The sequence below is a fragment of the Anoplopoma fimbria genome, chromosome 3 (assembly GCF_027596085.1).
Source record: "Anoplopoma fimbria isolate UVic2021 breed Golden Eagle Sablefish chromosome 3, Afim_UVic_2022, whole genome shotgun sequence".
Lineage (NCBI taxonomy): Eukaryota > Metazoa > Chordata > Actinopteri > Perciformes > Anoplopomatidae > Anoplopoma > Anoplopoma fimbria.
Window position 1 is genome coordinate 13,896,825 of NC_072451.1, and position 14,666 is coordinate 13,911,490.

A 14,666-nucleotide genomic window follows, 5' to 3' on the forward strand; every position below is an offset into this window, starting at 1 on the left:
ATCCATCCATCCATCCATCCATCCATCCAGCCATCCATCCCACCCATCCATCCATCCATCCATCCATCCATCCATCCATCCATCCATCCTTCCATCAATCCAAACAATCCACCCTCTCTCTGTTTAATCCCTCTGTTAAGTGAAACAGCAGTGACATCTACGGGGACTGATTTTTTTTTGTCAACCTACACACAGTTAAAATATCACCTCTGAATCATTGGAGCCGTGATCCAAAATACATGCAGCCGTGTATATCATAATCCTTTCAAAAAATATATTCCCCACAGTCCATTATGGCATAAAATATATGTCATGTTTACTTCAGTGTTCAAAATATTATGGATGGAAACAAATCTTTGTCGGTTTGCATAGAAAAACCTGTGCCACCCAACAATAAATTCCCACATCCAGCAGCCACACTTACAGACTTCTGCTACAGAGGCTTTATTGCTTTGGTTGCATTTCAGCATCCTGTTACACGCAATAATGTTACTGGATGCAAGAGAGGAAACTATGTAATGTGATGCTGAATCCTTGGATATATCTGTTTGCATGCAGGTTGTTTTCAATGCTGAATGGAGCACTTTTCTCGAAAGTCCAGCTTATACAACTCCCTCCTACTTCCATTTATCAAAATATTAGCATAATGGCCTGCTTCTTCAGTCACTCTATTCTGGCTCATCTCTCAGCTTTTTGGAATTCAATAGTTGTTACTTGGAGTGAAACACCAAGATACAAGGCCCTTAATGGGTCCGAGTTAAAAGCTTGGCTCATGTAGAGCACCAGAAGTTAAAAGCTTACACAGAGTTATCATAATAGGCCACCCTCAACGTCAGCCAAGTCGTCTTTTTGAAGCGGGCCTAATTTCCCATGATGATGATGATGATCGGCCGGACAACATGCTCAGAAACAATTAGCGCTGGTCGCTGAAGTGGACACTTTCCCCCAGTCAGGCATCGAGGGCCAGGGCATAAATAAGTCCCCTTGTCAGCCATTGCCAAGCGACAGCTAATGACTCTCATTAATATGCAAAATAGCAGCCATTTTTCTCTCCTCCTGTGTGCGTATGTGTGTGTGTGGTTCCTCGTTTTGTGCACTTGCTCCATCCAGTGCAAAGTGACCAGCTCAAGAAAATTTCTAATTGCAAGTCAATTATGTCATAGAGCCCGTTTAGATGTTCATTTGTATGCAAATTTGGGGGCTGCTGGGAAAGGAGAGGGGAGCTGGCATCAGACAACATGGAGGGCAGCAGTACTCACTGAAGGATGACCCACACACGACATGATTCATCATTATTTGGGGGGTGCAAATACTGAAGACTTGAGGGCCTCTCGGTCATGTAAATTTGAAGGATTTTTTATTTATTTGTAGCTTATTTATACTCCTCCAAGTTGGGATTGAAGCGGACAACATTATGGGCCTTTTTTTCTTTCAACAGAGGACATTTTGATGCGTCACAGTAGTAAAAGCAAAGGTCTAAAAAATATATGTAGTGAGGGCTGAATTCAATTTAGCTGCTTCAATTTCAGGGTCCTGGTATTGTTCATGCTGGAACACTGTCACACTGTTATGGCTCAAGTGCCATGACACTTGAATAGAACAGAGCCATTTTTAATGTTAGTAACAATTGTGCTTTTGCTGCTATAAGTTTGTTGTTTTTTGCTTTTCTTTTTGCTTGTAGTGTTGCTGTGAGTCATCTGCTTGTTTAATGATAATGATATCTAATTTGTGCTCACACCTATACTCCATTGAGATTTGAATTTTTCCAGCTCAAAATTACATTTTCTACCTTTACATGTACATTGGGTGTTACCCCGAGTGATACTTGTTGTGTGTCAGTGACTTCAGCAATAGTCTTTTCCTTGTAACTACTGTACATCACACCCTCAACAATTTATTGGATTATAGCAGAGGTTGTAATCCTCATTTGCCCCCAATAGCTGAGCAAATGGAAGAATTCATTTATCCATATTCATTGTAATTGCATTTGACTTTTTAAGTGTTAAGCTATCTCTTTGAATTGGAAGTAGCCTTAATCAGATACAGGTATGATATTTCTAAATGCGACAAAACAAAGAAATCTGATTTGAGCAATAAATCCAAACTGAGCACTAAGGCTTGCAGTGTTAACATAGCATTAGTGTCTATAGGACAGCCTCTGACAAAACAGACCATCATGTGACACTCACAAAAAGTCATATTAAGTTGGAATCTCATTATTGATATAAAATTTTAGATGAAGAGCTGTTATAAGATTACAACTCCTTTTGAACAGATGGCACTTATGAATAATAAACGTTTCTTCAGCATAAAGCCCAAAAAGCGGGGTCAAATAGGCAATACTGAAGTTTCTCCAGCTCTTATTTAGCAGTGGACTCACGGCGTGGAACGGAGAGCTCATCATTTCATCAGCCTATCATCCTGAGGATACGTACCCGCGGTTTAGCAGAGTGGGCCGGTCCCAGTAAATGATTCCCAGATCCATCATCCTGCTGTGATCTGATCTGATCCTCTCTGCTGTTGATTAGATGCTTATTGGAGCGAGGAGCTAAGCCATCAATATGAAGAGGGGGAGAGGAGGGTGAGAGGAAGAAAGAAGGGAGGAAGTAGTGTGGGGGGAAATGTCAGGACGTTAAGGATGAGGTGGGTGAGAAAAGGAGAAGGAGGAGAGGAAAATATGACACCCTCTAGTGGACGAGGCAGACATATATTTTTACTTGTTTGTCTGCACCTGTCACTGTATCTCTTGATGCAAACATGCCTCCCTATGTATGCATATGTGTGTGTGTGCGTGTGTGGGTGTGTGTGCGCGGCCACCGTCGCCGCTTCATCAATAGCGGCAGAATATCCTGGTGACATTGAGCAGTCATTACAGCAGCCATCAGCAGTTAATGAACGGATGGAGTCTACAGCATTCCCACTAAATTCATTATCACTGTATTGGACTTGACGGTGCAGATTAATAATTGGTTTGTCACACAGATATTTTGGATGATTAATATGGGTATTGATTAAGAAGAGGAGGTGGTGGTGAGTGTGTGTGCCAGTGTGTGTGTGAGTGTTGATATGAGGGAAAAGTGCGTACAGCAGCAGCGGGCTGCAGGAAGTCAATGGGCGGTCGTCGAAGGGAGCAGTGGGAGCAGTGGTTAGAAAATCACTGCAGCCCAACTTAATCAAAGCTGTGGTTTGTGTCCGGGTACAGACACTCCCCCCTCTATAGGTCTCTCTATTTATATTATTAAGTATAGTCTAGATGAAAATGTCCTGTTGTATAGACTAACATACTTCATTTTGTTTCTCTTTCTTTGTGGCATCACTGCAGTATATTTAAAAGGCTGGAATTATAGTTTTACCTTAGTTGTGGCATACCTGCTGTTGAGGTCAAAGCAATCTTTGTGTTTGAGTTTAAGCCGTTGAGTGGTTCAATTGACAAACTTCAATTGATGTAGGCAGCCAACAAAAGATTCTTTAAATTTGATCAAAATATCCTTGTTGCAAAATTTTGTGAAAACAGCCTTGCCAATTGTTTTCTGTGTAAGTCTTTACTCCTGTGAGAAGAAGCAATGTCATGACATTTGTTCCCAGTACCATCACTACTTCTGCCGATTGTTTTGCATGTCTGTCATAGATTGTACATAAAAAATTGCCGTAGTCACTGTGATGTCACCCATTGGTTTGTGGACTATGGTTTTGAAGCTTTGAGGCAGGCAATATGGCCATCACCATCTTGGTTGTACAACTGAAGATTGAACAAGATATATTTAGGCGACCAAAATGTTCCAATTATCTTTCATTAACTGAAAACACACTATGAAAGGGTTAATGTTCTAAGACAAAAACACGTCAACTCTCAGACCGGACAACGCTGTGGTAGTGACCTGTCAATCACAAGGTAGCCATGCCCTACAGCATACTCTGCTTTATGGTCTATTTTACTATAAATGGGCCCATAATTTACTAAATGAACTTCATGCTGTATTTAAGAAGACTTGAAAGTAGAGATTGAGACTTTTGCTTTTCAGACCCAGAAGAGTCAGGCCGGTTGTGACAAAGTCAATGTGTTGTGGTAAAGTCTGCGTTCAGACCGACATGAACACTTGGGCAGTAAAGGTCCTGACTCAGAGAGAAAAACTGTGTCGTTGTTGTTGACCACGGATCAACCTTTTGCCTCAGCGCAGTCCAGGCCATCCAACAACACATATCAAGTGTAGAGGTGGAGGAGAAACTTAGCAGAGTTGTCAAACCCAGACCCAATTGAGAATAAACTGCTGTACTGTGTCTTGACAAGCCTTAGAACTGGACATTGTGTTATGTATTTAATCCTGTTACTGGTACCTGGAGCAACACACTGATACACATTCTGTATTTTGTCTTCATTGTCTTTTTTGAAACAATTTTCAGGCATTTTCACGTATTAATTAGACAGTTTGGAGTAAGATGCAAAAAAAGGCCTGAACCCGGTGATGCTGCAGTTCATGGGTAACATTTGAACCCCTAAGCAGAAAAAAAGGGTTTCTTATGTTTAAATACAGCCCAAGTATATGTTCTCCTCGTGTGACATTATTCAACAAATAACAAATTAAATTGACTGAAAATTAGCAACCATGTTTTCAAAATTACGAAGAGAAAGTGACTTCTTAATTAATTAAAATGTTATACAAAGGCTTTCACATTTTTTTAAATGGTGAGACATTGGTGTAGCGTTGAGCTCCGTCCCCTCACAGCAAGAAGGACACAGGTTTGAATCCTTTGGCCAATTTGTGCCTTTCTGTTCATGCCGGCATGTTTTTATTTTTTCGTTCAATGATATGCAGAATCTCTAAGCGAGGGGACAACAGTTTTGTATCAGAAGCGTTCTGGTTTCCGTTTGTAGTCCGAGTATAATTGACCAATCATGTTCAAGCAGGCTTTGGTTAAATGCAGGTAAACAGTCCATGTGTGTATATATATATATCGCTTTTTCTGTTTCTGTCTCTTCCTGTGTGTGTGTGTTTGTGTGTGTGTCTCAGAGGAGACAACTTGTTGTCTATCTACTGGGCTCAGATTCATTGCTATCGATCAGCCATGTACTGGATATATGGATCCACCAAGTATATAGATAAGCCATATATTATGGGAGATCTCGGTCTGCATGTATAGATTCACCATGTGAGCGTATGGATCGACCGCAGGCAGGTTTACTGCACATTATCTGCATCTGTACCCGAACTACTGCTCTACAATATGTTCCTAAGATTTACATTTCCTTCTTTTTTCCTTGCCCTCAGGCGTTAGGGACCATGAGGATAAAAGCATGTAATATATCTGTTGGAGGGAACAAAAACATGCAAAGTAAGGGATTTCAGCTTCAAGGGTTGATTTTGGCTTAAGGTTTAAAAGATGAAGCTTTCATTCTTATTTTGATAAAATGCCAACATTTCAATTTGAACCAATATGCCACTTTGAAGAGTACAAGTGTCACAAAGCAGATAACAAAAAATAATAAGAAAGAAGGCATAATGCATTCATACAATCCCAGACGTTTGAATGGATGGATTTACAAGTGTAAAAACCTATACACTTTTATCATAGAGGATTGATATCTCAGAATTGGACATCAGGAGTTGAAATTGTCTAAACGCTTCTTAGTCACAAATGGATGAAAGTTATCTCTCCTTTTTTTCTGGCAGGGAGGGGGATTAAAATAACATCCAGTATGGAGTTATCATTGTATTCACCATGCCCCCCCTTCCTAAAACACCCTCTAACATTATCCATCAACAATGCTCCCACCTCTTCTCCTCTCTGATTCACACACAAAATGTGTAGCTGTGATACATCCATCCAGACGTCACCGGCAACCCGTCGTCGTCATCATCATCATCAGCATCTGTGGAGATGATAAAGTGACGCCGGGCTTCGTCGCAACGGATAGAGGGAGAGGAGGCCTCCCTCTCAGATTAAAGAAAGCCTCGGTTTCCGCAGGGACAATGGGGAGGAATTACCATATGAATATGACCACGGCACCCCGGCCTCTTAAGACCATCAATCTCCCCACGCCGAGCGCCGCAACGCCAGATAACCCCCTGGATATCCCCTCTTAACCTCAATTTCTCAGGATGTATTAAGAGATGGTCGCCACAGAGAGGAGGAGGAGGAGGAGGGATTCGCGAGGCAGCCACTGCCATTTTTCTCCCTCCACCCCAACCTGAAACAAGTTATAACGCAATTAATCTTGTCCAGCAGGAAAAAAAAAACATATGGCAGCTAAGTGAATTTTACATGAAGATCCTCCCTCTACTTACCCTCTTTTCTCCTGTATCACAGCATCTATCAGTCGGGAGAGTCGGGTGATGAAGTGGGCGTGTATTAGTACCTTAAATTTGTGGAGGTTGGGTGGATTTTAGGTTTCTTCTGCTGTACATTGAAGAGTGTGTGTTTTCTTCATTCAAAATAATGATGTATATGACTTTAAAGCTGCTTTATTGAGATTTTATTTATTTATTTGTCACTTGGCAGACAGCAGGAGTAAACTGTAGCACAACATTGACATATTATAATAGCTCTAGGGCTAATGTTTAGAAATCAGTTTCCTTGTTACTTCAATGAAATTTTATTTAGTGTTTATTTTGGCAGTCTCTCCGGATGAAAGCGGTAGTGCTCCAGAACAACAAGTATCCTTTAGAAAACCTCTCCTTTTACTGCAGCGGGGTCTGATAGCCGCCCCACTCAGTCCTGTTTCTGGTTCTCCAGTGCCTCCCTTAGGGTTAGGGTTACTTCCCTTACTTCCCTTACCCCCTTCTAGAGGGGCCCAACAATATGGCTTGGGTCTCCAGCAACGTAGTGTCGGTGTTGGCTTGCAGGACAGGAAGTTTTTGGTGAACCTGCATGATTTTGTCTGATTTTGCCAGAATCTGACCCCATTGGTACAGATGACAAGCATTAAGAATAACTTCATAGAAATAGCCAATCTTCTCACTGATGGTCTCATTTACTTATGTAAGTCATAAAGAGGCATCGATATTAAATTGAGACAGTTTCAGAAGCTGTTAAAAGTTCCTCACAGTGACTTTACGAGTTTCACAACAATTTCAATATGTAAAATGTTTAAAAAAAACAGCTTGTTCAGCTTGGGACTGAAAAGTATAAGCTTTGAGCCAGAACTGTGAGGACATAACAACAACCAGGGGTTGTGGGTCATAAACCAAATCATTATGAAAGATCATTTCATCATTCATGGCTTGAATGTTTTATCTCTGCTCCTGAAAAAAAAATACAGAGCCCAACAAAAATCTTGACATTTTTACGGGCTGAACCAGCATCAAAAACCCCAATAAACACATTGTGCCAAAATATCCATAAAGCTGTTACCTGTGTCACCGCTGTGAAATCACTTTCCTGTCAACAGTTTCAAATAGTTTATTTCTCATTTTTTTCTGTGATATAATTTCTATTGACTTGTTTTGTAAGATATCTAAAAACACAGAACTTTCAAACTGCGTGAGCATGTGTGTGTGTGTGTGTGTGTGTGTGTGTGTGTGTGTGTGTGTGTGTGTGTGTGTGTGTGTGTGTGTGTGTGTGTGTGTCTGTTAAATTTGTGAGTGGGTGTTCCAGGATGTACGGTGAACTAAACACATCCTGCTACCCAGGTGTCAGCTGTTTGACTTTGTTCACGTTGCACTGACCATTAACGGGTCAGACTGTAACAACACTTCGCTGACATCATGGAGCTCAAACTCTCTGAACAATGGACGAGTGATATCAGCACCTTTTTTTCACTTTAACATCTCTAATTTCCTTATTTTGTCAGGTGTGTTGTTCAAAGGGCCCAGTGGCTTAAAAATAGTGTGCATTTTTTTGCAGTTCAGTTGAGGTGATTTCTAGACGTCCATCTGCAATAACTACTGTAGCACGTGTGCAAGTACAGTAATGCAGGCCGTCCAAAAGACTCGAAAAGCAAATCAGTCCATGGGTAAAAATGTTGCCTTTGTGTGTTTCTGCAAAGCAGAACAACATTTCATCAACATTTCTGAACCAAAAAATACATTTCATAAATATGTGAACATCAGCTTTATATCACTCTGGCAGAAATGCACATTGCCACATGGTTAATGTTGTGAAACAATAAGTAAGATTTAGGTTTATCATGGTCTGGTTTAAAATAATAACCTAAAAAGGTAAAGACGTGAATAAATAGCAACTGCCCTTTGAGTATCTTGAGAAGTGCCCTATAGATGAATACTCCCTTTGTTATATATTAATTTAGTTTTAAAAATGTTGCAGTCTGGATGTGGGGATTAGTTTGAGGCGTATTGTCCTCAGTTCTCATTAACAGTGTACATGTATTCAGACAGGAAACATGGAGAGAGAGAGAAGGCTCGGTATGAGATATAAAAAAGTTATCCTGTCAGGAATCATTGCACTGACATGGTGGCATACATCTTACCCACCAGACCACCAGGATGCCCCTGAAGGTGTTAGTTTGTGTGGAGATAAGTATGTGGAACCATTGGTTTTAAGCTTAATTACAAAGGGGAATAAAACGTCTTTTTCAACCCGTGTCCAGAAGAAATCATCTCATTGTCTAGAAATAATGGTAGCACTTTACTTCAACCCCCTATTTAACATTTATAAGCAGTATAAAAAAAATATAAATGGTTAATAGAAGATGTTATGCAGCTGTAAGATACAAGCAATAATTATTGTAGTTGTCAGCAACTATAACCCTGGGGGGATTCTGGGGATGAACAGATAATGAATGGCAATATGGTAATATGGTTTCTGAAAAATACTGAAGGTTTCGTTAATAAACACTTAAAATGTCCTCATGCTTACACCTAGTGTGTATAATGTTTTATAGTGCCTATAAATGCTTATTGGGGGATTAAAGTGATACTGAAATTATTATTTTTCTTGAAAAAGAAAGAACAAAGCAGGTTGCTGCACTCGAATCAAGATAAATAAAACTTGATTTTAGAAATAAATTCGACAAGTGAGAAACGAGATTTTCTGGATTTTTTTCCATTTGTCTTGAGAAAAAAATACTTTAAAGACTCAAATTACGAACAAAAAAATATATATGAAGTTTAGTCATGGGATTTTGCTTTTATCTATGTACCTTCACTATTTCCATGGTAAATCAATGTTTTATTTCTCTTTATACCATATTTCACTAAACCTGTATTGGGGCATTTCTTCAGAATAGGGGAATGAATTTCTATGCTTGGTTGCCCTTTTATATTTTCCGAACATTGTCATCTTTTTCCATGAACATGACCTGTAGTATAACTAAAACTCTTTTTCATTTTTTACAATACCTCAAACAATTTTCAAAACATCCATCCATCCATTTCCTTCCGCTTATCCGGGGCCGGGTCGCGGGGGCAGCAAGCTAAGGAGGGTCCTCCAGACGTCCCCCTCCCCAGCAACACTTTCCAGCTCCTCCTGGGGAACCCCGAGGCGTTCCCAGGCCAGACGAGATATATAATCTCTCCAGCGTGTTCTAGGTCTACCCCGGGGCCTCTTACCAGTTGGACGTGCCTGGAAAACCTCTAAAGGGAGGCGTCCAGGAGGCTTCCTGATCAGATGCCCGAGCCACCTCAGCTGGCCCCTTTCGATGCGAAGGAGCAGCAGCTCTACTCCGAGCTCCCTCCGGATGTCTGAGCTCCTCACCCTATCTCTAAGGCTGAGCCCAGCCACCCTACGAAGGAAGCTCATGTCGGCCGCTTGTATTCGCGATCTCATTCTTTCGGTCACTACCCAAAGCTCATGACCATAGGTGAGGGTTGGAACGTAGATGGACTGGTAAATCGAGAGCTTTGCCTTACGGCTCAGCTCCTTCTTCACCAAACGGTCCGGTACAACGGCCGCATCACTGCTGACGCTGCACCGAACCGCCTGTCCATCTCCCGTTCCATTTTACCCTCACTCGTGAATAAGATCCCGAGATACTTGAACTCCCTCGCTTGGGGCCGAGAACCATGGCCTCAGACTTGGAGGTACTGACTCTCATCCCGACCGCTTCACACTCGGCTGTGAACCGCCCCAGTGCGTGCTGAAGGTCACGTTCTGAAGAAGCCAACAGAACCACATCATCTGCAAAAAGCAGGGATGTGATTCTGAGGTCCCCAAACCGGAAACTCTCCTCCCCCCATTTCATTCAAAACAGTGCACCTTAAAGTACAGATCATCATATCAAAGTCAAAAGCCTACACTTTTGGTCCAAAAACACTTTTGTCTGAAACCAGGAAAGTAATAAAGTAACCCTCACAAATGGGGCTTCAGATATTTGCACTTGAAATAAGTCTTCTCAACGTCACCGCACTAAAAAGAATCAACAGGAATACAACGCAAAAGGGAAAAGGTCAGATAATTATTGAATATGATCGACTTCTCCATTTGTCAAGCACATGTACCGACAGATAACATAATGTACATGTCAGAGAGTGAAAGGGGGAGAGACGGTGGGAGATCCAAAGCCTGGGAGGAAGAAGGGGAAGAGAGACGCAGGGGAGACAGTGATGTAGATGCATCAACCTTTGGGAGGGAGAGGGAGAGAGAGAGAGAGAACACAGGTGTAATAGATTTCTGGTGTCTATATTTCATGTTGAAAATTGGCTGGTACATCCAAGCGGTTTGATCTATGAGGGCCGTCGTCTTAAGAAAAAACCTTAGTAAATGTGTAATTTCTCCCTTGATGGAACACAGGCGAAAGGCTATTCTTCTTATTCCCCCCCTCTCTCCCCTTCTCTCTCTCTCCCTCTCTTTCGGCTTGTTTCCACGCTTCCCTCCCTCCCTCCCCTCCTCTTCATGCTTCTTGATGTCTCCATTTCATTACCAGGCCTCCATCTATCAACCTTTCCCGTTTTCTTTTTTTGTAAGGAGTGACTTTCCTCACACAGTTTTGGACAGGGACGCTGTGATTGTGGGTGTATATCTGCCCCATGGTCACCACAACTGTGTGTGTGTGTGTGTGTGTGTGTGTGTGTGTGTGTGTGTGTGTGTGTGTGTGTGTGTGTGTGTGTGTGTGCGTGCGCGTGTGTGTTTACCTGAACACCAGTCTGGCTGTTGTTTCTATGAGTGTTTGGATGAGTGTGTCGCAGACAAATGCACGAGCTTAAGCACTTGTGTTTGTTGGTACTTTGTCCCTGTTTTGCTGTATTTCTGCAACTATTTAAATGTCCTCCGTTGCGTGTCCACATATGTCTTTGCTAACATGCAAATGGGCACGTCTGCATAAACTTAACGTCCATATATATTTGCTTGAATGCCTATTTTTGTGTCTGTGACCCCCCTCTGTCTCTCTGTGCTCAGGGGTCAGTCAGATGAGCAGTGTTGTCCTGGGCAGACTCGATGTGAACAGTGAATAGAGACAGAGCAGTAGCATTATCAGAGGTCTGGATGTAGAAAAAAAAAGGTGTTGAGAATAAATGGGGCGGAGGGCTGAACGGTGCCGCACTACTGATGTGTAAAAGATAAAGAAGGTCTCAGCATTGATCTACGAGCGCGACGGCAACTAAGGATTAGATGGGAAGGAAGGGGGAAAAAAGAAAGAGGAAGCGAATGGAAACTAGAATGCATCCTATATTGAATAGGTGGGAGGGTTGAGTCTAAAATAGTTCCACTTGTACAGGATTCTGGAGAAAAAGGATCTTCAGAACACCGTGGTCTAAAACTGCTGGCAAAAACCAACATTTACAAATAAAAAATAAAAGATAAAAAAGGATAAAAACAAAAAAGAAACCAAAAAAAACAGCATTTCTGGTTGCCAACTGCAAAGCACATTTGCTAAATTCTCATATCTATCCAAAAAACATCTCCTTACAGTTACAATACATGTATATTAACTATAATAACTAAAATAATTACATATGCAATACATGTGTTAAACAAGAATTGAAATACAACATAAATACCTAAAGACGTCCCCGCTGGTATCATTTTATTTCCTGGATTTCTGTCAGGAAATTATATAAAAAAATCGGACCTTCCGGAAATCCCATTTGGAGAACACAGTAGACAGCAGAAGCCCCTCTATATTTAGATATAAATTACCATGAAAAGCATTAAAAAGGAGAATATAAAAACAACATGCCAATTAAGAGCTAAATACGTTCAGTGGTGAATGATAAATGAGCAAAAAGTGTCACAGATCACATTAGAATGAAGCTGCTGCTGCTGCTTGGTGGTGATCGTACTACTAATAATGTGAGATCAGTTGTCTCTATCAGCGGTGGGCTGGGCAGGCCTTTTAATCATGGTCTAAGGGGTGCCGAGCCTCTCTATCATCATTGAACTGTGTCCGGGGCTAATTGTGGCTATATTTCACTGTCCCCGCGGCCTGCACACCGCAACGATCCGCTGGTCTGCTGCAGAGCCACACACACACACACACACACACACACACACACACACACACACACACACACACACACACACACACACACACACACACACACCCTCACAACCTAAAGTACTGATGGGGTTGGGGACAAGAAAACAGATATACACATGTTCAGCTCAACCGTTAAAGCACACGTACACACCATCAAGTATTGAGGAAGAAAGGCTTACAGCGGAGATATTTGATTGCTTCCAGAAAAATATGCATTTCAGCTTAAAGAGAATAAAACACCATACATTTTCAAAAGTCTCTGACTGTCAATTCTCAAATAAAGATCTGTATTGAGATTAAGATGATAGATGAAGGGTCTAAAGTAAAGTTGTAAATAATAAGGCATTTTCTGAACTGTAATGTCTCACATTGTAATTTCAGCATAATGTAAGCTTCATCTCCACAGTAATATTTTACCACTAGTTCCGAGTGCATTTACTTTGCTGTGTTTTTGATCAATGTTAATCTGTGAAATAAAATGTGTGCAAATGTTTCACATTAAAAGCCTTCAAGGAAGGTCACTAGAAGGCTTTTAATGTGAAACATCTGCGCAGGAAGTATGCAGGAAGGGTAGCTTAACATTGCAGTAGATTTGTTGATGAATTTAGTGGTGTGGAAATGTCCAATATGCTAAAATGTATCAAGACAAAAAGAACGGTTGAGTTTGAATTTACAACAAACAGCAGCATATTACAAGGCGACCGGATAAGAGAGCAGGGAGACATCTTCCTAAAATGTGTCTCTAATATAAGCCCATCTCAAAGACATGCGTAGCTGTCTTAGTATTTGAAAATATACGACACTTTTCAGCAGTCAACCTGCTGTTAATAAACATGTCCCGCAGATGTTTCACAATAAAAGCCCTCCAGGGATGTGATGTCCCATAAAGACCTTGGAAGCTTTTAATGTGAAACAGATTGAGGAGCAGCAGCAGAATTATATACGGGTGACACAGGCTTTTAATAATATCTTGTCTCAAATAAAAGCTCTCTCTTAATTTTAGCTAAACAAAGGTTACCTTAAAACGGCATCACTTATCTTATATATAAGAGAGATGATATTTGTACTTGCTCTCCATCGCCTCTCTTTCCCCTAATCACTCTCCGTCTCTCCTTTCTGCCTTACCCTCACCTCGACGGGTCACCTCTGCTGCAGAAACTTTTAATTAAAGTTAGAGCCTCGACAACTGGACAACTGAAAGAGGGGGGAGGGTTGGATGAGTGGATTGATACTGCGAGCCAATCTTTTCCTTTATCTTTCTCTAGTCATCTCTTAACTTTTTCCTCCCTCCTCCCTCCCTCCATTTGTGGTGGAAGGAGAAAAGAAAAAGCAATTTCCATGAATTTGACTTAATGGACAGGGTTGTGTCCCTAATATGCAACAATGGATTGACACTCAGACTGAAAGTGCTTCCCTCTGCCCCAAACTCTGGTCTATGGACAAATGTGTCCTATATTAATTTAGATTCACACACACACACACACACACACACACACACACACACACACACACACACACACACACACACACACACACACACACACACACACACACACAACCACAAGGCATTTTGATACTTGGAGTGTTTTGACTTGTTTGTGGAAACCAAACTGTATTTGCGGCAAGTTAATGTACAACCCTCTCAGTCTAGAGTGATTTCCCATAGTCATTAAACAACAATTTGGTCAGTGTGAAAGCATTACACTTTCACACCATGTTTACTTAACCTTGATAAAGGACCGGGGTTTCTCGTTCTCACTGGCGCTCTAAAACCAAATTTAAGGCTTGCGTTTTACTTGTGCAAGCAAAAGTTACATCGTGTAACACTTCTCGCTCTGCTCAGTCCAAATGCTCCGATACGGGACAGCAGTTAAAAGCAACAATTGGGTTAAGGAAATAAATTATTTGGCTTCTATCAACGCATGAATTGAGTTGTGAAGCAGATGTGGCAGGCCAGTGAGAACACAGCCCGGGTAGAAATGTACTTACGGCAGTGTGTGTATATCTGATAGCACTCACACGTCTCTCTATCATCACAGATGGCTGTCTGTGGTTTTCCAAAGAAGCTGCGGTTACCGCACAGATGTGCACTCGTGTCTGTTTATGTGTGTACAATGCATGTGAACATACTGTATGTGTGCATTTCAGAGTGCATTTAGACCGCCGTGCTTCCCTGCTGTGGGTCTAATTTCTAAAACACACTCTAACACATTTAGACAACAGAGAGGCATACACTTAGCGGAGGCACCTGATGCCAAAAACACTGAGCCAACATTAGCAGCCAACGTAAAAC